Source organism: Vespa velutina, chromosome 2, assembly GCF_912470025.1.
Source record: "Vespa velutina chromosome 2, iVesVel2.1, whole genome shotgun sequence".
NCBI classification, from domain to species: Eukaryota; Metazoa; Arthropoda; class Insecta; order Hymenoptera; family Vespidae; genus Vespa; species Vespa velutina.
In genome coordinates this window covers 417,061-439,209 of record NC_062189.1, presented here as the reverse complement: position 1 = coordinate 439,209, position 22,149 = coordinate 417,061, and the positions used below count along the sequence as shown (strand labels likewise).

At 38.5% G+C, this 22,149-nt stretch overlaps 1 protein-coding gene across 12 annotated transcripts in view; it reads right to left on the bottom strand.

Moving 5' to 3' along the window:
• Window positions 1-22,149, bottom strand: part of LOC124946961 (octopamine receptor Oamb) — a 52,381-nt gene that overhangs the window by 10,109 nt on the left and 20,123 nt on the right. Inside the window, exons 1-2 of one of the 12 annotated variants that reach the window (XM_047488444.1) lie at window positions 4,167-4,225; window positions 3,749-3,831 (exon numbers count right to left, since the gene is read on the bottom strand). The exons of 8 other annotated variants lie outside the window; for them this stretch is intronic. The gene's annotated coding sequence lies outside the window, so the exon portion shown is untranslated. Of the gene's footprint in view, window positions 1-2,876; window positions 2,899-3,748; window positions 3,832-4,166; window positions 4,226-9,278; window positions 9,303-18,729; window positions 18,867-22,149 lie in introns of those variants that run through there. 3 more of the 12 variants (XM_047488442.1, XM_047488447.1, XM_047488448.1) reach the window with 3 other exon arrangements.

Sequence of the window (22,149 nt, the reverse complement as noted above, 5' to 3'; positions counted from 1 at the left end):
GAAGGAAGGAAGGAAGGAATGAAAGAAGAAAAGAAAAAAAAGAAGGAATAAGCGTAAAAAAGAATCGAAGTGGCGATATTATAAAGTGTACCTTTGGGAGGCAAGCGGTGGTTTTTTCATACGCAAAATACAATTTCACAATGCAACCGTAAACGACGCATACCGCAGGAAATTAGAAACTTGCACGTAAAGTGAAAAGCCACGCTGGTAAAGGCTGTGAAGTCAGTTAGTGGAAAGAGAGATTTTATACGCGACGTGTTCCTCCGCGTTATATACGGTGCGCGCTTTACTGAAAAACTTTTAATATAAACGTCGAAGTAAAACCAAAGAGTATCATAACGTGCGGTAATCGATCTAGGGTCGACACGTGGCCCGAGAAAACCAACGAGATAGCTTTAATTTTTCTTTACATCGGTCAAATCAAAGGGATTCGCACGAACAGACCCTAGTTTGAATATCCAACTAAAGACCTATTTATCGCTATTTATCCTTGTACTACGTCTCTTCGAAGAGCCATGATTACGTATACACGACGTACCTTCATATACATAGATCCACCTTTTACGAAAATTTCCACATGATCTGTGTATAAAGGATATAGTATTTCGCTTACGAACTATTTCACCCTGTTCTATCTTACATTGCACGCCCAATAGCGCAACTTTCGCGGTAATTCGACCATTCAAATTATACATTAAACTGTGCACCATGGAATTTTGCTTCGTTACGTTAGTCGAAACGAAAGGGAAGAAACAAGAAAAAAACCCATACGTAAGTGATAGGTCTACTTTATTTGCGCGTAAAGTAAGCGTATAAGTCGAGTACGCGGACAAGGGATATGGAAAATCGGCGTAGAAGTAACTTCTTGTCGCGACAGATTATATTGAATTTCAAAGATAAACTTTCTCGTGGCAAGCTTTTACGAAAAAGTAAAGACGACGAAGGACGGAATATTAGTTGGTTGGTAGTTCGTCTAAGACAAAGAAATACGAAGAACAGCCCGGAAAAAAGGGGAACCGTTGGTAATATGGATTCATATCTACCTCGATCGATTATAAACGAATAAAGTTTTGGTTAGTTAACGTCGATCGCAGTACTCGTATATTCCTACCGTGAACCTTCGCCCTTTCTTTCTTCGCGATAATTAATGATTCTCTGCCGTCGTTTCCACCGTTTTGAAAAATAATAAATCTAACTGAAAAACAACATTAGCAGTAATGCTTTATTATTCGATACTATATAATTCAATGTTTTTGTTTTTTTTTTTTTTTTTTTCCCCCGTTATTCCGTCGAGAAAGGGACGATTGTCTTTTCGACTGTTAAAACATAAAGATCTTAAAACGATCGAAACTCGGGAGAAGGAATTTTCACTTATGCCTCTTCTTTCTGCGTATGCGTACAAAAAGATATATATTTAACAATCGCGAACCGAACTCTCGATACGAAAAATAAGTTGTTCGTTTTCTTTTCTTCTCTTTCGTTCTCTACGCTAAGAAAGAAATTCCATTGTGAAGACCTTCGGGAAGGAAGCTAGCTAAGAGTCCTTTTGGAATTATTTCTATCAATAGACCAAGCTTTCTCTTTCTTTAGTCCTTTTCTTTCTCTCTTCCTTCCTCCATTTCTTTCTTTATCTATCTGTCTATCTATCTCTTTCTCTTTCTCTTTCGACGACAAAAGGCAACCGATCATTGAAAGCACCCAATCTGATTCCGTATGGACTTGTAATGATATGATACGGGCGCGCCGGCCTGGACGAACATTCAATGAGAATTTTAAGCCATATTGGAAAGGTATCGATATCGCACGATATATACGTATACAACTACGTATGTAGGTCGATATTCGAGTAAATCGATACACAACGTACGATGGTTTTAACCAAAAACATGACACGCATCATCGAAAACTATTTGGCCATTTAGGATAGAATGGCGGCCTACGCTCCGGCATTTTCTACTCGGAATAATTTATTAATGCTCTTCGGCATTTTCGATTTATATATGTATCGCTTATTAATCGAAACGATACATCATCAAGCGTTCACAATTTTTAAGAAAACTTTGACTCCTACTCTATCCTCGATCTTCGCTGAACTCTTGACGATCGAGAAAGGAGAATCTTTCATGTTGGATTTACAAATTTCCATCGATCATCTACTTCCGGACACTTTCGATTTTTCTCATTCACACCTTTATCGCGGCTTTGGCATGTTTACCGAGTGAATTCAACGAACGACAAAGTCGAATCTTCTTAAAGGAACGTCGTCGTTTTATTAAATGGAGACGGAAAAGGAGAATACTCGATAACTCCGAGCACGAAATGACGAGAACGATGACGCCGACGCCGATGCCGACGACGACGATGACGATGACGACGACAAATAGAAAATTTCAAAAGAAGCCGGAAACTCTTTTTGAAAGCTTACGAATGTCGATGACAATAAACGGTAAGCGTTTTCTACTTCCCCCCCCCCCCCCCCACCCATCTCTCTCTCTCTCTCTCTCTCTTTTGCTCTTTTTCCTTCTTTTCCTTCTCCGTTAAAGATCTCTTTGCGTATCTTTGTCCAAAAATTATGTTCGTTATTATTGGAAAAGCGACAAGTCCGAAATCGTACAAGTTGAATAAATTTATCGATGAAAATTATATTTTCACTTTGAAAATACAGGAAAGCCCACGTTTTCTCCCGGAAGCTCCTTTTTTTCATTCGCCGTGGAAGAGCTTCAAGTTTCGAGGAGCAAGTTTTATGGATCCGTAAGTCGTTCGAAGCCGACATAGTGCCAAAGTCTTAAGCTTATATGAGATAGAGGTGAAAGAGTGAGCGAAAGAGAGAAAGGGGAACGTTTTTTTATTTGAACAAGAAAGAAAGAAAAACGAACTTTTCGAAAAAAAGAAACTTTCAACTTCCTTTCCCTCCTTTTTCCATCAATGTCCCACAACTCTTTTCAATCTTCTTCCACCTACGGATATTCGCCAATTCAATTACGATCTGAAGAAATCGATGAAATAATTTCCGGATAATAAGTCATCTGAAATTATTAATAGATTATTAATCGTTCATCGCGAATCATTCATAACGAAAAGTTTCAAAGATTCGTTAGATCCATACTACCTTCTTTCTCGTATTTCTTTCTTTAATTCGTTAATTCCGTGCCGGCGTCTTTAAAGAATAATTTATGATCTTGAATAAGAGAAACGGACCGGTTCGAGCCATAAGATTTTATCGCGATTCTGCGTTCCTCGTTAATGTCCCTTCTGTCGAATGAACGACGGCGACGCGCTTGCGTTTCGCTTCATTAATCTTTCAGCAACACCCCCGTACGTTTACTCTCCTCGTTTCACCACCCGTACAGCTTACCACCACCCCCACGTCTCTTCTTCTGCCCCCGTCCCCTCCGGCCCCCCTCTCTCCCCCCAATACCATTCCTTTTCCGACGACCGATCGTCGGATCCTTTGGATTCTTTTCGAGACGAAATCCGCGTCATTTCCCATAGAAAGACGCAACTATTTTTTCGCCCAACTAAATGACTTGTAAAAGGAACAATGTCGAGAAACGGAAATAAAAATCAAAATTAAGCTTTCTTTTTTTTCTCTTTCGACAACGAGAAACGAGACAACGTCTAGGATGGAATAAGAAAGAAGAGATAAAAGAAAGGAAGGAAGATTCAAACGATTTGTAAAAAAGAATCTTATCGAGATAGGAAAGGAGATCGATCGATCGAAATCGATAAGGACGAATTGAAGACGCACCTGTGCTCGCAGTAGCGCAACGTGACATTCCAGGTTCACCAATGACGAGCTCGAAGATGAATAAAATGCCAAAGGAGAGTACACTTTAAAAGATGGGCAACGATGGAAAGAGGTGAAAGATCATCCTCTTTCTCTCTCTCTCTCTCTCTCTCTCTCTCTCTCTCTCTTTCCCTCTCTCGCGCGCGCGCGACTATCCGCGATGAATCATGTAGATACTTGCGTGGTAGAGTTTTGGAGGGTGGAAAAAAGAGCGAAAAATAAATGGGAAAGGGAAGAAGAGAAGGAAAGAGTGAGAGAGAGAAAGAGTATAAGAGCGAGTAAGAGAAAGTAATAAAGAGAGAGAAAGAGACAGAGAGAGAGAGAGAGAGAGAGAGAGAGAGAGAAAGAGAGAGAGAGAGATGTGTGTATGCGTAGGTACAGTGGAATGAGAGAGAATCAGGTGCCGACGTGGGTCCCGTGAGAGAAAAGTCACGAGTCTAACTCGCCAAAAGAGAATAGTTCCGGTCTCGGTGCGAGTGACGAGCGCACTGAGAGATCCGGGCGTCCCGTACAGACTGCAGCCGCATGCGCGCCAGGAATTCACATCCTCCGCCAGCATCATCTCCTCCTCCTCCTCCTCCTCCATCCTCCTCTGCCTCCTCGTCCACTTCATCCATCGCCTCATCCTCTTCCCGGTAACGTCGAACAACGCGCACCCACACGCGAAAAGAGACACACGAAACGCACGCAGCTTTCTCTCTCTCTCTCTCTCTCTCGAGCGTGTATACGAGACTCGCGCGATCCGATGAGCGACGCTATGCTACCGTTCGTTTCTACCCACGTTATACCTCTTTCTCTTACCAATCTCTCTTTCCCTCTCCCTCTCCCTCTCTCTCTCTCTCTCTCTCTCTCTATTTCTCCTTTTTTGAACCAGTCATTCTATGTTCTTTCTATTGTTATTATTATTATTATTATCAGTATTATTATTAATATTGTTGTTGTTGTTGTTATTATTATGACTTAAATAAGTAAAAGAGAGATATGATTTTTCCTATCATTAAAGAACAACGATTCCAAGTAGTAATGAACAGTTTCAAATCATCTACTATCAAAAGAAATTGAAATATGTTCGAAAGAATAAACACATTTTTTCTAATATATTTATCAAAAATCACGAAAAGATAGATCGTAAATGAAATAACATTAATTATACGATTAAAAATACCTTTGCGAATATAATATTTGCAATACTTTCTCCGCAAATCGATTCTATAAAATGACTTAGAATCGCGAATGCGATGAACGGCGATTGACCACAATGGCATCGTTATCATCGTCGTTACCATTATCATCATCATCATCATCATCACCAGCTCTTGTTATTGCACATCGTTTTGATCCTTAATTTCGACGCTTGGCAAATAAATTAAATGACAATTGGAAATATTACGGGATGTATATGGTTTTTGGACGACTAATTGGACGATTAAACGTTCGACTAACATAAGATTACAAAATGTTTCTCTTTCGCCCTTTTGTTCGAATAATCGTATCGCTTATGAATGAATTTCATCCAATAACCACAATAAATATTTCTTGGAATTGGACGAATTAAATAACGTTTATGCCAAAAAAATTCATTTTGCTTATTGATCATTATGTTGTTTATTTCGATATATCCGGATCTTTCTCTTTGATTTCTAATTAACGCGTAATGAAATAAAATAATTCGAGGTAAATAGATCCGTTTAGAAAATTACTTTGCGAATGTTACGAATGTCTTTGGAAAGTGTTTAATACGCGAGTCCGATTACGTGAAGGATTCGAAATCTTAAGAGCTGTTAAAAGGCCAATCATCCGAGTGGAGTGCTACGTTAGAACGAGAGCGAGAGAGAGAGAGAGAGAGTATCGCGAGTTTATTCGTTGTTCGGTCAAGCCTCCGATACTATACCGACGAGTCTGCTAAACTAAACTTCCGCCATAACCACTACTCTGTCCTTTGACGTTCTCTCGAGTGCAGGGCAAGCGTACCGAGCATATATATATATATATATATGTGTCTGTGTGTGTGTGTGTGTGTGTGTATATCTATATCTTTTGAAGCTTCTTCACTTTGATTCGTAAATTAGAGCCTACTCCATCGATGAGCAAACTTTTTACAGTCAAATATCAACGGAGAAAAAAGCATGAGAGAGAGAGAGAGAGAGAGAGAGAGAGAGAAGGGGAATAAAAAGATAGATAGAGCGAAGAGGAAAATACACTAATTTGCAGAGAAACTGTGGAAATTAGTTGATTGAATAATTTCATAGATTGAACCATTTCGTTAGTTATTTCGATAGCTACTCCATAGATCGATCTCAATACTTAGCGCGCTTCGATGAGTTTCTACTTAACTAAATTGAAATTAATCGAACCCTCTCTCTCTCTCTCTCTCTCTCTCTCTCTCTCTCTCTCTTTCTTTCTCATGATCTACCTACATTCACGTATCTGACGGATATACACAGATCGGTCGGACTCTAAATTGGAAGTCGGAGCGTTCAAAGTACTCGTTCGTAATTTTCTCGTCCGATCGAGAAAGCCGTCCTCATGGATTGTCGTCACGGACGATAAAATTTGGGGCGAACCTAATAAGCGGAAGTATTAAAACGGACAAATTCATGGCAAGTGCTTTAAAATATATACACACTTCCGAGGTTGGTATCGCAAGGTACCTCCTATCGTATACTATCGCATATTGCGCACCCTAGCCGTACACAGTATGCATAAGTTAAAGTGCAGCGAACAAGGCCAAGTACTTAACAAGGCATTATTAACTTTGAAATGTCTGCGGAGAGAAACTTGGAACCGGGAGATACGACCTCAAAGATTTTCACATATAGGACGCGTGCCATCTGCCCGATTATGTTTTTGAGTTTGGCCGACGATTTAAATGGCCAACGCAGGTCCATTTGCTCCCATACTACGATATACAAATTTTATTTTTTTCGAGCCTTAACTCGTTTAAGGGAACGACTAATAAGACCTGTCGACTCTTATGGTCCATTCGATTTATCCTAAACTTAGTTTCAGCAATAAAGATATCCTAAAGCGAATAAGTCCGTTTAATACGGTCCACAAATTATTACATATACTACCGATAAAGCATGTAGGAAGAACTAGAGCAGAGAAAAAGAGGTCTGAGAAGGTTTGAAAGGGAGGGGAAGAAAAAAAGGAAAAGAAACAAGGAAGGAAGAAGAAGGAAGGTAGGGAAAAGAAAAAAAGAAGGAAGGGAACAATGAGATGAGCGAGTAGCTCGCACGAGGGACGTAGAAAAAAAAAGCAGAAAGAACGTTTGTTATATTACGAAACATCGGCCGATCTTTCTCCCTTCTTTTTTCCTTGGCACAAAATTAGAATCATAATTGACAAACCCATAGAGTCTCTTGGGTATGACGTATAATAAAAATGACCCGCCCTATGAATAAAGAAAGAAGAAGAGAAAGGAAAAGAAAAGGAAAAGCAAGTAAAACGAGAGAGAGAGAGAGAGAGAGAGAGAGAGAAAGAGAGAAAATGACGAAGCACGAAATCAAAGCATCTTCCTTCGTCCATCCACGTAGGATTCGAATAAAATGAAAAGACACGATACGTCCTATTTATCTTCATAAAAACAAGACACGGACTAATACTATATTAGAAAGAAAAGACGGAAAAAGGAAGCTATATAACGTAAAGAACGTTAATCGAGACGAATCCAATTCCAGGTTTGAGCTTAATCGAGAACGAATATAGCGTAGGTAAAGATACAGGAAAGCGTGTGCTGCAACGTCGACGTTTTCTTATTCGAGAGTAGCTCTACAAGTGGTTGATACGCGCTTATGTGTCCTAACGTAGATATACATATAGACGAGTACTTCCTTCCTCTAGTTTCGGAAGGAAACGAAATTGCAGAATTCTACGAGGCGCTTACACGCGTATATAACGTATAAGCTCGCTTATCCGACCGTACCGTATATTTCTGCTCGCTAAGAATTTTCTTTAACGTAAGAATAATTATTTTTTCCATCTGAATAGACTGCGAGCATCGTAATAACATCGGCTCAAATGACTACGAGTAAAATGGAAATTCTAACGCGTTTGGTCGCGTGAACGTGATAAAAATGCTTATTTAATTACATCTACCATGTTACGATCTACGAGCTATAGCGACACTCGTATTTACCGGAAAGCCAAAAGAGCGTGAAAACGAGCAAATAGGTTCCGGGGATAAAATACGTACTTACGATCGACTCGTCACGCTTCAAAGAACCTAATCCTCGATATCTGATTTATGATACTCGTTCGAGAAAGGATCCATCGGAAGAAAAAAGAAAAAAGAGAGAGCGAGGACATTCCTTTCTTTGGCAATCTGTTTCTTTTTATCCGCAAACAAACGGACGTGTGTTCGGACTAATTTTACGTAGACCGGGAGAGAAAAGAGTATTAAAAGATCGAAGCTTTGCTTCGAACAAACGAGAAATGTGTCTCTCTCTCTCTCTCTCTCTCTCTCTTTCCTTCTTTTATTTGACAATGGCCTTGACGTATGTATGTGTATAAGTACGTAGATATCTTTTCTTATCAGGGAAGCTTCGAAATGATCGCTTACTTTCGATTTAACAGACATCGTTCCGTGGTTAGAAAAATTCTTGACATTTATCCTAGCAACGTTAACTGCTCTCTTTCTTACCGAATCGAAGAAAAGTAGATCCTTAGAGAAATGACCTTTCCCGTCTTTAACGCTTCTTATTCCGGCAAAGTTTATCCGTGATAAAGTTTTACTACAGTAAAGAGTTTCGACTGGTCAATGAAAATACACTTTTTTCCTCGATAGGTCAAATGTCCAAGTGCTAAGTAATAACGCAACCCAATCCAACCCAACCCAACTCAACTCAACCCAGCCCAACCCAACGCAACGCAACGCAATGTAAACAACAAAAATAGGAACAACAATAACGACGGGTAAAATGTTACCATATACCAGTAACGTATATTGTTCGACACCCACGCGAGTCTCATCATACGACTCTCTCTCTCTCTCTCTTTCACGCTTCAGCACATACATTGTCTCGCGAAGGTGTGGATTTCTCTATAGGGATTGATTTAATTACTAACCGATCGACGGGCGGGGTCATCACCTCGGCCGATTCTCACGAATTCGTGCGCCTAAAACGGACCACTTGTAACTCTATCCCAGTGTATGTGTGCGTACGTGCGTTCGCGTCCGCAATCCAGAGCTATTTCTCTCTCTCTCTCTCTCTCTCTCTCTCTCTCTCTCTTCTCTTTTCGTTACTACTATTTAGCTCGGTGACAAATATTGACGCTCGTATTGCTTGTATTCTGACAGAAAGAGAAGGACAGAGAGAAAACTACCCCTTCTAACTTCAGTCAATTGGGTTAATTGAATCGTAGACAAAGCCTAAAGTGCGTTTCAATTCGAGAACGAACACAGGAGACACACACACACACACACACACACACATATACGAATATCGTACATCGATAACCTATGATGTTCCACGAAATCGAATTGTCTTACCTATGTTACTCGTATGCTCGTCCAACGACTCAAAGCGCTCGATATTTCTCCTTAGCTGAAATTTCCAAAATACCTCTTATATGTTTCAACCAGTCAGCATGAAAATTACAAAAATTAATGACGCGAAAAATCTCTCAACGCTCTTGTCTTACGCATCGATACTTTTAAACTAATGATTTATAATTAATCTATGCAATTAATTTCGACTGTCAAGTTCAACTGCAAATTGCAAATGTTTTCTTCTTCTTTTTTTTTTTTCTTTTCTACCGTTAGACACGGCGATCTCTTACGAAAGCGTCGTAATCAAGATTAGAGTAAGCCGATAGTACGAAAGAGCAAAAGAAAAAGGATAGACAAAAAGCAACTTCTCTGCTCTGACGCTCGGTTCGCAAAGTTTCGGGAGGATTGATTTAATTATATCGGGTTTCGTACTGATATTCAAACTGATTTCTACGACGAGAACTTGCTTCGATTTTCCCTCGTCTTTCGCCGTCTTTGATTGGCCGCACTATGAAAGTAAGAGAGAGAGAGAGAGAGAGAGAGAGAGAGAAAAGAACGGAGGCGAAGCAAAGAGTAAACGGAGATCGACAGAAATTGAATTGCAAGGAGGTGCAAAAAGGCTCCTGACTCCTGCCATTTTAGCTGCCATCGACGTTAACTGGCGCGCCGTTCGAGTGAGTACTTCGACTTATGTCGAACGTCTTCAAATTTCTACGTAGGAGAGAAAAAAAGAGTACGTGTTTTACGATCAAAATTTTACGCAGCTCTAAGAGGAAAACCTTTTCGTACCGTTTATGCTTTTCGTATCTGGTTATCGAAATATAAATGTGTTTCCCGACGCATTTTTCGATCACGATGAATTGTATCTCGTTTCGCGAGATGTAGAAAAAAAAAAAAAAGCATTAAAAAAAGGAATAGAAAAAAACGATTGCACATTGCAATATTCCAAATGGGCTTACGAGTGAATCAATCGCGATAATTTTTTTTCTTTTCTTTAAATTTCATAATCCTTTTGTACCATCCACATACATATACATTTGAAAGATATTCATGTGACTGCGTGATATCGCAATTTATAGAATTTCTTCCTCCCAATATATTTTCCTTTTCCATTCGGCGGAGCGCGTGCCTGCATAATATTTCACTGGTTGCACACAGTGAGTGCAATCTGCACAGTCAGCGTGTTACCGACTTTAATAAGCCTCATTGACATTCAGTCGGTTGAACGTGCCCCTTTGCCCCTTCCTTCCCACTCCCGTATTCTCTGCCCTCACACTTTAGTACCTTCTCGACAATTACCAGCATCGCGAAGAACCTACGTATTTGTGGATAAATATTAATTTTCTCTTACTCTCTCTCTCTCTCTCTCTCTCTCTCTCTCTCTCTCTCTCTCTCTCGTCTCCCCGGCCTCCTTTTTGTCCTTTTTCCTTCTTCTTTCTTTTTTTCTTCCGATGGTATCGCGTTAATAATTTAAATAGATATATATATATAATATTATATATATATATATATATATATATATATAATATATAATATTAACTATCTCTTTCATTTATTGAAGACTTTCCATTAATTCTGAAATAACAAAATGTATATTTTCTCGATAAAATCTATCAGAAGGGGAAGAAGGAGGGAAGGTGGGAATGAATGGAACATAATCACATCGTTTAAATGGATGCATACGTAAAAGAGAGGATGACGGAAAGTGCGCTAATAAATTTGGATTTCGTGGTGAAGGTGCATCGACGTCGGCTAATTGCTCGGACAAATGTGTTTCGTTCGAAGTGATTAAATCGTCACCGATTTAAAAATCTACGAGGCCATTTATACATAATGTAAGTACGTATAACATGATAAAAGAGTAATTGGTGACCCCTTGAAATTTGAAATTTGTAAGAAAAGTCGTTTCAGGTTGAAAGTTTGTTCGAGGAGCGGAAGGGGGAGAAGGATAAAAAGAAGGAATAACTAACTAATATCGGAAGGGTAACGAACGTTCGTTCGATGATTTGAAAAAAGAGAAAAGAAAGGAGTTTCCAAATTACTCCGAAGAACTTGAAGTTCAATAAAATTGGAAAATCGAGTTATGATTCGTGAGCTTTTGGTCAGGAAAAAGATGGGATCCGAATTAAAGGGACGACAAGAAGGGAAGAAGAAGCCTCGTGAGTAATCACGGAAAATTCGCCCACGTATATAGGCTGGTTAGCGTAGGCGGGTGTAAGGGCACGGAATGGCGTAAAATTATTATTTTCGAAGTTTAACGTGAAATCCGAAAGACCCAAGATCGTATCGCGTAAGGGAAACTTATGGAAGGGAGGGAGATAGAATGAAGGATAGCACGGACCTCGTTATCCCATGAAAATTCATCTTTAATTCCTAACGTGGGCGTTGATCTTTTAACAATCGAAAAGGTCAACGACGATTTAATCGGCTTCATATACAGAACACAGGATTTTACCTCATTTATCGCGATCGAGTCTATTTCGAAAATGGATATATCGAATTAGAGGGAGGCAGTTAAAAAAGTTATATCGAATTTACTTCTCCAACTTAAATAGATAATATCAACGCGATCTCCCTAGAATCGAACGAAGGCTGTTAACGAAGAGAGAGAGAGAGAGAGAGAGAGAGAGAGAGAGAAAAGAATCGCGGATTATTGGGGTGATAAAATTACGAAATTGTTCGTCGCCTACCTCGATTAACATTTCATGATGCATTTCTATCTTGGACGTTTATAAACCTATGAAAAGGTGTTCTCTCTTTGAATCATCGATCGATCTTATATACCATCGGATTGTCCTTTTCCTTATTCTTCCTTTCTTTCCCTCTTCTTCCACCTTTCAGACTGAAGTACGTGTGCGACGAAAACAGCTAAGTTTTATCTTAAATATTCATTCCTACGTATTGCCGATTGATTGAAGAGGGTCTAAGAAAAAGAAATAAACGTGATACTCGGATCTGTGGATTCAAACGTATTCTTTTAAGATATTCATAAGACGTCGGGGAGACGTTATGAAAAAGAAAGAAAGAGAGAGAGAGAGAGAGAAAGGAAAAAGACAGAGCTGGATAGATATCTTCGATATATGTATATATGCATAAAGTACGTATTCGGGTCAAGTAGTATGTCTATACATATATATATACATATATATATATATATATATATAATACGCACACATGTCATGAATACATATACTCGTATTTTGTCATAGCGCATAACATCTCGGCATTAATCTGCGTGGAAATGTTCACAATTAGATAATCTACTAGCCGTCGATCGTGAGATTCTACATGCAAATGGTCACGTTAATTAAAGCTTCGATGCGATTTCATAATCCATGAACTCGGGATAATCCACGATTTAAGCCGAGCGAATCGAACTTTGTCGTTCGAACAAGAAGAGTCTCCTTACTCTATCTCTTTCTCTCTCTCTCTCTCTCTCTCTCTCTCTCTCTCTCTCTCTCTCTCTCTTTCACACCGACACAGACCCACACAAAGCCACCCTCCTTTTCCGCTAAACGTTCTAATCCCAGAACAAAACTTGTCGCTTCTTTCAAGAAACAGATTACATCGTGATGTTAAATAAACAATCCGAGATGGAATTCGAGGTAGCAAATGTTTATTCGGTAGAAACGAAGGATTGGAGGGAGGGAGGGAGGGAGAAATAAAATACGAAAAAAAGAAAGAGAAAAAAAAAAGGGAAAACAAAAAATTACAAAAGTTTTCGAAGAGACGACTTGCTCGATGTAGCTGATAGCAATATCTAGGGTGTTTCTAGGTACGATTTTTGAAAGGCACCAGGAATATCCTCTGCGTGATACGCCAGTAGAACAATAGAGTCCTCTAGGCATCTCTCTAGTCAGCTCGGGTGCACCCCACCAATGTCTGCTTTGTGCACGAAACAATGCTCCTTCTACTGAAAGAAACCATCTCTCTCTCTCTCTCTCTCTCTATCTCGGTCTTTTTCCCTCTTCTCTTCTCTCCTCTTCCCACTCCATCTTGTCTATCTTTTACCACGAAACTCAATCCTTCGGTTAGCCTTTGGCCACAGACTTTCGTGTTCTATCAGAAGTTCGAGGCCCTTTCGACTAACGATTCACACTCGAAAATTACTAACCGACGTGGAAGGAATAAAAAGAAAAGAGGAAAAAGAAGAAAAAGAAGAAAAAAATAAAGAAAAGAAAAGAAAAGAAAAAAGAAACCCGAGAACAAATGAAGCTAAAAATGTGAAGTTTAGATTGATGGAATGGTAGAATTTTTCTACACGTACATTGTCTCACGCGTTATCTGTTTTTCCTTTGTGAAAATAAATTCGTCGATCTACTTGCCGAACAAATCACGAATTACATAATAAATACTCGAAGAAGAAAAGAGAAAAACGTATCCACCGATTTTAAAAGGTCTATAAAAGCTAGGAATCGTCTATGGCCGACGGCGTGGGAACGAATATAAATGAATTAGTAGAGAGGAAAAAAACAAGAAAGAATTTGTCGAAAAATAAAACGAAAAATCAAGCCGTTTCTCTTTTTCTGCTTTTCCCTGTGCGACGTACATTTACACATAAACACATATACATATATAGATATACTTGAACTTTTACTCTCTCAAAAAAGAAGACAAAAAAAGGTAAAAGCGGTATTTTTTCGATGAGACTAAATATTAAAAATATGATCGTATTATAATAAAAATAAATGAAAAAAAAAGATTAAAAATAAATGAATAAATAAAAAAGCGATAATAAAAGGAGAGAGGGAGAGAGAGAGAGAGAGAGAGAGAGGGAATTATTTCTAAATGATTTTTAAATTCTTTTGTTCCATAGATAAAGGTATTGTATAAAAAGAAGAAAAAAAGAAAGAGAAAAAAAAAGGGAAAGGACAAGAAGCAAATTCGAAAAAGTTTAATTAAAATTTTGATCGAATTTATTCGCGTAAAATATTCGATTAGACAATCGTTAAAAGGAATCTTTTCGAAGAGAGAAGAATGTCAACGGTAGGTGTATAATCGTATATTTGCACGAATGTCGACGGAATTAAGCCGCAATGTACGAGACTGAACGTTTCTGTTAGCTGCAGTTTCGTCCGAGGTCGTCCCCCGTAGCATTAATAATTAGCCTAATGACAAAACCCCCGACCATTCCCCCCTTCCCAATCGGCACCGGATGCGGCGCTTACACGGCAAACAACGACAAATTCGCCTGCTTCGGTCGCGTTATTTCCAACAAATTACAGTGTTTGATCGCATCTTGGCTACGTTTGCGAAGGCGAAACCCCACCGTCTATCTCTGCGAATTTACATTGATTATCTCTTTCACGCTAATTCAGCTTTTCTTCAATTTCTAATTCGGCATGATATTTTATAAAGAAAAATTCCTACTGAATCTGAGTGAAATGGAAAATAACGGGTAAAAAAAAAGATTTTCGTCGAAAAACCTTTTCGTACGTCTATTGAACGCAAGCGTAAATATACATAGACATTTTTACGTGTTAATTGACAAAACGATCATTATCTTCTCATCAATTATATACTCACGTATCGCACGCGCGTATAACGCATAATCAAAATGCATAAGCAGCTTTAATTACTTTGGGATCCTCTGTTCAGCGCTATTCAGTTTTATTTGAACAACACTTCATCTCCGTCCTCTTCCTCTCCTCTAAAACGTTCAACGACGATACAACGACATTTGACTAATTACCTTACCGTTATAATCTTGCGATTTAAAAACGGCAATCCGTTTTCGTGCAAATCATCTGGAAAGAAAAGTGGATCGCACGAATGACTACTTTCGTAGTAGACCAAAGAAATTGTACGTAACAAGAAGATCTGAAAGAGATTCGTGAATATCCATACATTCTCTCTCTCTCTCTCTCTCTCTCTCTCTCTCTCTCTCTCTCTCTCTCTCTATCTCTCTTTTTGTCCCTTTGAACAGGGTCATTACGGGAGATAAAGTAATGAGCACGAACGTTAAAGCATTTTGCTAGTTTCACGAAGGGTAGAAACTTTACGAGCAATTAATTTCTTTTCCTTCGTTCAATTTTTTTTTTCTTTTTTTCTTTATCGCTCTTCCTACAGTCTGCGAGAAGAGAGAGAGAGAGAGAGAGAGAACGAATGAATGAGATAGAGAACATCGCCGATCGGTAAGGATGAGTCCGTAACGTCGAGAGACTTACCGTGAAAAGCTTTCATTAAAATCGGATCCCACGGACTACAAGAAGGATAATCCTTTAGCGTGCTAGCAAACTGAGCACTCTTCGTTCGTGTCTCTTCGACGGCAGGAAGGTAAGTCAACCGGAAACATTAGAAAGTTACGAAATAGATCGTCTTTTGTGTTTATGGGAATAAGAAAAATAATCATCACTTTAGGATCGAACTTTTCGATGACGTCGTCTTAAAGCTTTCGTAAGCAATTTCTCAATGAAAGAGAGGGAAGGAACTAATTGCTTATAAAATGACCTTCCATCGTCTTGGCCTTGCAAAGTCGCGTGCTAAGCACCCTCGAGCTTCAAACTCCCCCATCCTCATGACGTGGCAAATCCACTTGTCTGCCCACCTACCTATCTCCCTGCTTCACAATATTCTTACTTTGAACCATTATTTAGTAGAACGTCATTTGAAATCTACAGTACAACAGTGAATTTTGTATATGACTGCGGATACATGCTTCGATATTATTTCTTTTTTTCGAAAAGACCACACAAACGTATTGTTATCGTTCTAATCGATAAGAACAATTTCAAAGCACGTTATCGAATCAAATTGTCTTCTATCGAGAGAAGTTACAAATTAGAATCGAAATGTAAGACGTTCGATGCAAGTTTCAAGATAAGATCATATTCGATGAACGGCTCGGGTATCGTCCCAGAGATTTGTGTCTTCTGAGCCAGCAACTATCTCTCCTTTATCTCTGCCTGTTCTCCGTTTCCGTTTCTCTCTCTCTCTCTCTCTATATATATATATATATATATATATATATATATATCTCCCTCTTTGTCTCTCTTATGTCAGTCTATTCCCTTTGGACAATTCAAAGCGGTTAGAAACAAGCCACGATACAAGGGACATAATTGTCCGCGAGTACGCCGTTGGCTAAATTGGTGCGAACTATCGATTAGTCGTCGGGAGAGACAGAACGAACGACACGGTTGGCCTGGTGATGGGACGAAAGAGAAGAAGAGAGAAAGTTAATGACTACAATGAGGGCGAAATGAAGAGAGCAAGAGAGAGAGAGAGAGCGGTATAATTCCGAGGACTTATCGGATTATTATCACTTTTCTTAACTTTCATTGTTTTTCCCGAGTTAAAGACAATTCGTCGAGGGAAAAAAAGATGAGACAGTAACGCACGCGCGCAAAACCCACAGATGGATTTCTACTTGATGCAATAAAAGCAAAAAAAGAAAATGATATAGAAAAAGGTACTTTTCTCTCTCTCTCTCTCGTGTTCGCAAGATCTTCGTAGTTTTGCATAGAGATTTTAAAATCCTCTTGGACGGGTACACGATCTCGTAATAATACTTTCTCTCAAATATCTCGTTTACGATATGCCAGTATTACAAGATATTCCTTTCAGAAAGACGAAATAATCCGTTTGCGAGTTCGCGATGGAACGAGGAAAAAAAAAATGAGAAATGGACTACGGCGCACCTGACCAAAATGTCGATGTAGTTTCCTTTTATATTATAATCAATAAAATGGGAATTAAAGTTAAAACAGAACGACGATGTACGGTGACAAAATATGAGTATCGCGTAATCAATTCCAACAATTGCTTTACATACTTCAAAATATTCGTAATTAAAAAAATAAATAAATAAATAAAAATACAAAAATACATTTAGCTTATTATCATGACGACATTTCTCTGGAAACAAAATTCAAAAGTATTTCCTTTGCGAATTCAAGAATCGTAATATAAAGTTAAAAAAAAAAAAAAAAAAGAAAAAAAGAAAAAAAAAACAAAAAGAAAAAAGAGAAAGAAAGGGAAAAAAATATGATTATATATGAAAATTTGTAGTATTCTACAAATCTGCATTGCAAAGTTGCGAATGTGTGAATCACAAACGAGAACCGGGAATTTCTCGCAAAACGATTGCGAAAGCACCGCCTGGGACTACCGAATTGCAATTTATTGCATCGGATGGACGATCGGAATTTTTATCCCCTTGCTGAGACTTGCCGAGTTTCATACGTGCTTCGCCTGGTGAAAACTGGATTCTGGATGCCGTCGTTTTTCTCGGCATCTCCGAAAAGAGAGAGAGAGAGAGAGAGAGAGAGAGAGAGAGAGAGAGAGAGAGAAAAGAAGAGACGAAAAAATGCACTGCGTCCATCGGAATGAAATAAACGGAAGCTCTCTTTATGATTCTCGTACAACCGTTACACGCTTTCGTCGTCCGGAAGCTTTCGTTTTTCGTGCATCACATTCCTCTTTCTTCCTCGTTTTCGCTTTATCTTTACGAACATTGGCAGCCACGTTGATAAACTACAGAAACCGTAGACTATATATATACTAAATAAATATATCCATATTATATATTTCTCTATCTCTCCCTCCCGTTCTCTCTCTCTCTCTCTCTCTCTCTCTCTCTCTCTCTCTCACTCTCTCTCCTTCTTTCCTTCTACAAATTCGTTTCTTGTACAAAGAAACAACTCCAGATGAAATTCTTGTATCTTAAGGAGAAATTATTTTTCAAAGAATGTTTCAATTAAATTCGAAAAAGTAAGTTTCGGAAAAAAGAAAGTTTCGTGAATATCGGTAAAAAAAAAAAAAAAAAAAAAAAAAAAAAAAAGGAATAAGAAGAGAGAGAGAAAGAAGAAAAAAGGAAAGATAAGATAAAGGTACTACGCATCGACGATAGGTTGAAATTAGGCGGAACATCACAATGACTGTGATAACGATAATAATGGTAACAAGAAGAGATAAAGAGAAGCTCGCGCTTCGAAGAAAAGAAATAGGGAAGAAGAAGAGGAATAAGAAAAAGAAAAAGATAGGACTAGCGCCTTGTTATTATATACCCTCAAAACGAATTTCAAGAAAACACGGTGCTACTTTCTCGTCAAAGACGAGAGCCTCAACGTTAACGGCAATTTATATAAATCTATTTTCGCTCGGTTGCACGCCAACGACGACGTCGACGACCAGAATAAAAAGAAAAATCGATCGAATCTTTCGGATGTTCTGCTAAAAGTAACGAAATAAATAAAATAAGACAAAGAAATGAATTTCATTTTCGATTCGCCCAGTTACGTTTGCAACATTTACTTATCGAATAAATATTTAAACCGCGATTTACTCGTTTCATAAATATCGATCATAACGGATTGTTACAACGTATCACGAGTTATAATCGTCCGACTAGCCGGCACAATAAAACTTATCGATGAAAAAATAAATTATTTTTATCGGAATTTTTTACATAAAGAATAAGAAAATAATTGCTAGTTGAAATCGATCTTACTTCCATTTTTAATTCCGACGTCCTCGATCGTTGCTCAATTCCTTCGAGCGTTCCTCTCTTTCTCTCTCTCTCTCTCTCTTCCAATTCTCAGACAGCGATGCCAATCGCAGATTCCCTTTTATTCCGGTTGCGAACTGCATTTTACCGCCATTCGCAATCTTTCGCTGACAACGAAGAAGACGAGAGAAGAAACTTGTCCTGACTGGAAAATTGCCGAGAGACGTTTATTTATAAGAAACTTTGAATAGGACTTATCAAATCGTTTTTTTTTTTTCTTATATACATTTATTTCTCTCATCGGTAATTACTCAAGCATTAATTATAAATATTTATCGTTTTCAACCAAAGACGCAAGAAAGAAAACCGGTCCGATAGATGAAGTGAATAAAAAAAATTTTTATAATACGAAGACACCATGTATCCACCTCGATTTCTCGATTGAGATCCGTTAGATTTTGCATCAATAATTAAATAGAACGCTCAATTACGAAAGGTGAACTTTTAATACGGACTAATCCCAACGCGCGACTATCGATTCCCATCGAACAAAACTCCAACTTTCTCTCTTCTTTTATCTAGATACTGTTATATCGTTACACCGATGGAATATTTAAAAGAAAAAGAAAAAAATAAAAAAAACAAGAGAGAGAGAGAGAGAGAGAGTAGGAAAAACGATATTTATACGATTTAATAAAAATATAATATTGTAACATGAGTATTATATATACTGCTCTATCGATTCTTTTTCATGTAAATAAATTCAAATCTTTTATTTCAACGGAAACAACGTGTCATTGTTAAAGAAAAAAAATGAAAGGAAAATAAATAAAAATCGAATACGTGCTTCCTGAAACAAGCTACAGAGAGTGCGAGAGAGAGAGAGAGAGAGAGAGAGAGAGAGGGAGAACATTCTCTTTGGCATAAGCGATAAGCTTTTAAAGAAGACCAAAAGCTATACAAATGTTTGCACGCTCGCAATTGATTATCAGCGGTAGACGTGATAATCGATTGAACTACGCTGCGCTGAAAGAGAAACCGAGACAAGAGAAACAACAATGACAAGTGTTTCTGACAAAATGGTATATATATCAAATGAAAAATAACGTTACGGTTAAACAAATTTTATATCGCTCGCCGTTTTATTTATGTTCTTTCCTGTTCGACTCAATTAACATACATATGTAGTAACCTACCTGCGTATTTATACATAATGGTCGATACTCCTCGAATACATTTTGGTTGGGATTTTCAATAAAATCATCCTTTAACGTTTAAGTTTTATCCATTTTTAAAGAAAAGAAATAGGAATGGTCTAGTAAACCAAAAGGTCGAACAGATGTGAAAATCGTTTAGCAGAAATATCGAAGGAATATAGCTACGTATTCACGCAGTACTTTCAACGTTCAACACTCGCCCGAGGGATAGTCGATCCTGTTTGCTCTTTTCAACGTTCCCGCAATCCCATCCAAGCTCTCTCCCTCTACACACAATTCTCGTAAAAGAGAAATAAGGAAGAAGAAATATGGAGCGCGGCGAGGTCGAGATACAGGAAAAGAGGAAGAGGTCGCAGCTGACAAAACGTTGCAACTGCAGAATCCACGCGTAGAAACTTTACACGTATCGGTGATACTAGGCTGGCGGTGTTGGGAGATGCTCGCGAGAGTATTTCGCGTGCGTAATCAAGCAGTGTACCTCTGTCTCCGCCGGTGGCAATACATTTGTCCCGCTTATACGAGCTTAGTCAGTCGCCCGTGGGAAAAACGACCAAACATTTACTCTTGTTTATTGGAAAACTATTGTCGACTTTCTCGCACTAATAACGAGGCGAGGAAAAAACGCAATAATATTAAGCGATCTTTCTAATGCTCGTGTCGATATTGGAACGTATATTTCGTATATGTCTTACGTATGTACGTATGCATGCATGGAAATATGTATGTATGTATGTATGTATGTATGTATGTATGTATGTATGGGCGTATTCGTGTGTCTACGACGATCGACTTAGAACGCGTCTCGATGAAAATCATGGAAAATTCCATGATGACAGAGAAATCCTCGTAAGGATACATGCCTTTTTTTTTTTTTTTTTTTTTATAATATCTCCGAACGACGAGAAATACCGGCAAAACTCTTCTCTAATGTCGATCGAAAACGACTCATCGCTTTGCTAGAACGTTAGTCCCTGATATACTTGAATCGCGTGCATGTGCATCTATGTACATTGGTTATGTACACTCAGATCGCAAAGGATGTCTTTGGTAAACGGAAAGAAAGTCTATGTCATCGTCATATTTTTTTTTCTACGTCCTGCTTTTTAACCCTCCTTTTGATACTCCCTCTTCAAGGTAAACGTATAAGTTTATAAATAAGCGAGTTTGATTTATGTTTTCAATTGGGTCTTGCCTTCTCTCCCTCTCTCTCTCTCTCTCTCTCTCTCTCTCTCTCTCTCAAGGTAAAATAAAGAGACTCGTAGAGAAAAGTTTTTTCCTTTCATCATCGAGTTTTCTCGTTCCCACTGATCATCCCCCTTTTCCTTCCTCTTAGCGATAAACGAATAAAAAAATAATTACTGACTCGTCTAGACGATCCCGTATTTGTTTTTATCGCCTTTTGTTATTTTCCCGTCCTAAAGAAAGCAGGTATGTGGAAAAATAAAAATGAAGAAGGATAAAAGGCGACAGGGTGACGAAGGAAAAAAAGAAAAAAGGAAAGAAAAAAGGTAAAGAAAATTCGTTACCCTCAAAGGTCCAACTACCAGCTACGATACAAAATAGCTCTCTTTAACTTGGTGCCGAGGAGACACGTGTTTTCGAGCATCACGATTAAGGGTTACCATGGGACAGGTTGGCTTCGGTGAAGAAGCACAAGGAAAAGAGACATTTGTTCTACCGTCTCGAGCATAAACGAGATCACTCACCTGACATTTGGCTAAAAAATAAACGCTGGCTCTCGTTGCATTACACCTAAGTACTTAGATGAGTTACGCTCGTAAAACATTTATTATTCTTATTAAAAATGAATGATTCTAAACGACTGTTATGGTTGTGCTGGAAGCGCAAGCGACTGGGAAAAGCGAGTCGAAATTAGAGTTCTTTTAGATATAAATATATCTACATATATGCGTATACCGCGTGTAAACACTTCCGCGCGTCTGTTCGCATACCCATGTATCCACTGACATTTTTATCTAGGATATTATTATGGCGCTGAATAAACGGAGGATGAAAGAGGAAAGGAGTAGTCGAGTGGCAAAGAGTAGAGTGAGAAAGAAAGAAATTTCTCCGAAAGAAAAAAGAACGTAAGGGAATAAAACATGGAATATTCTCCGAAAGAAAAAAGAACGTAAGGGAATAAAACATGGAATAGTCGGAGTATGGAAAGTCAAGTTCCGCACTGAAGCGCGTCAACCTTGTGTAA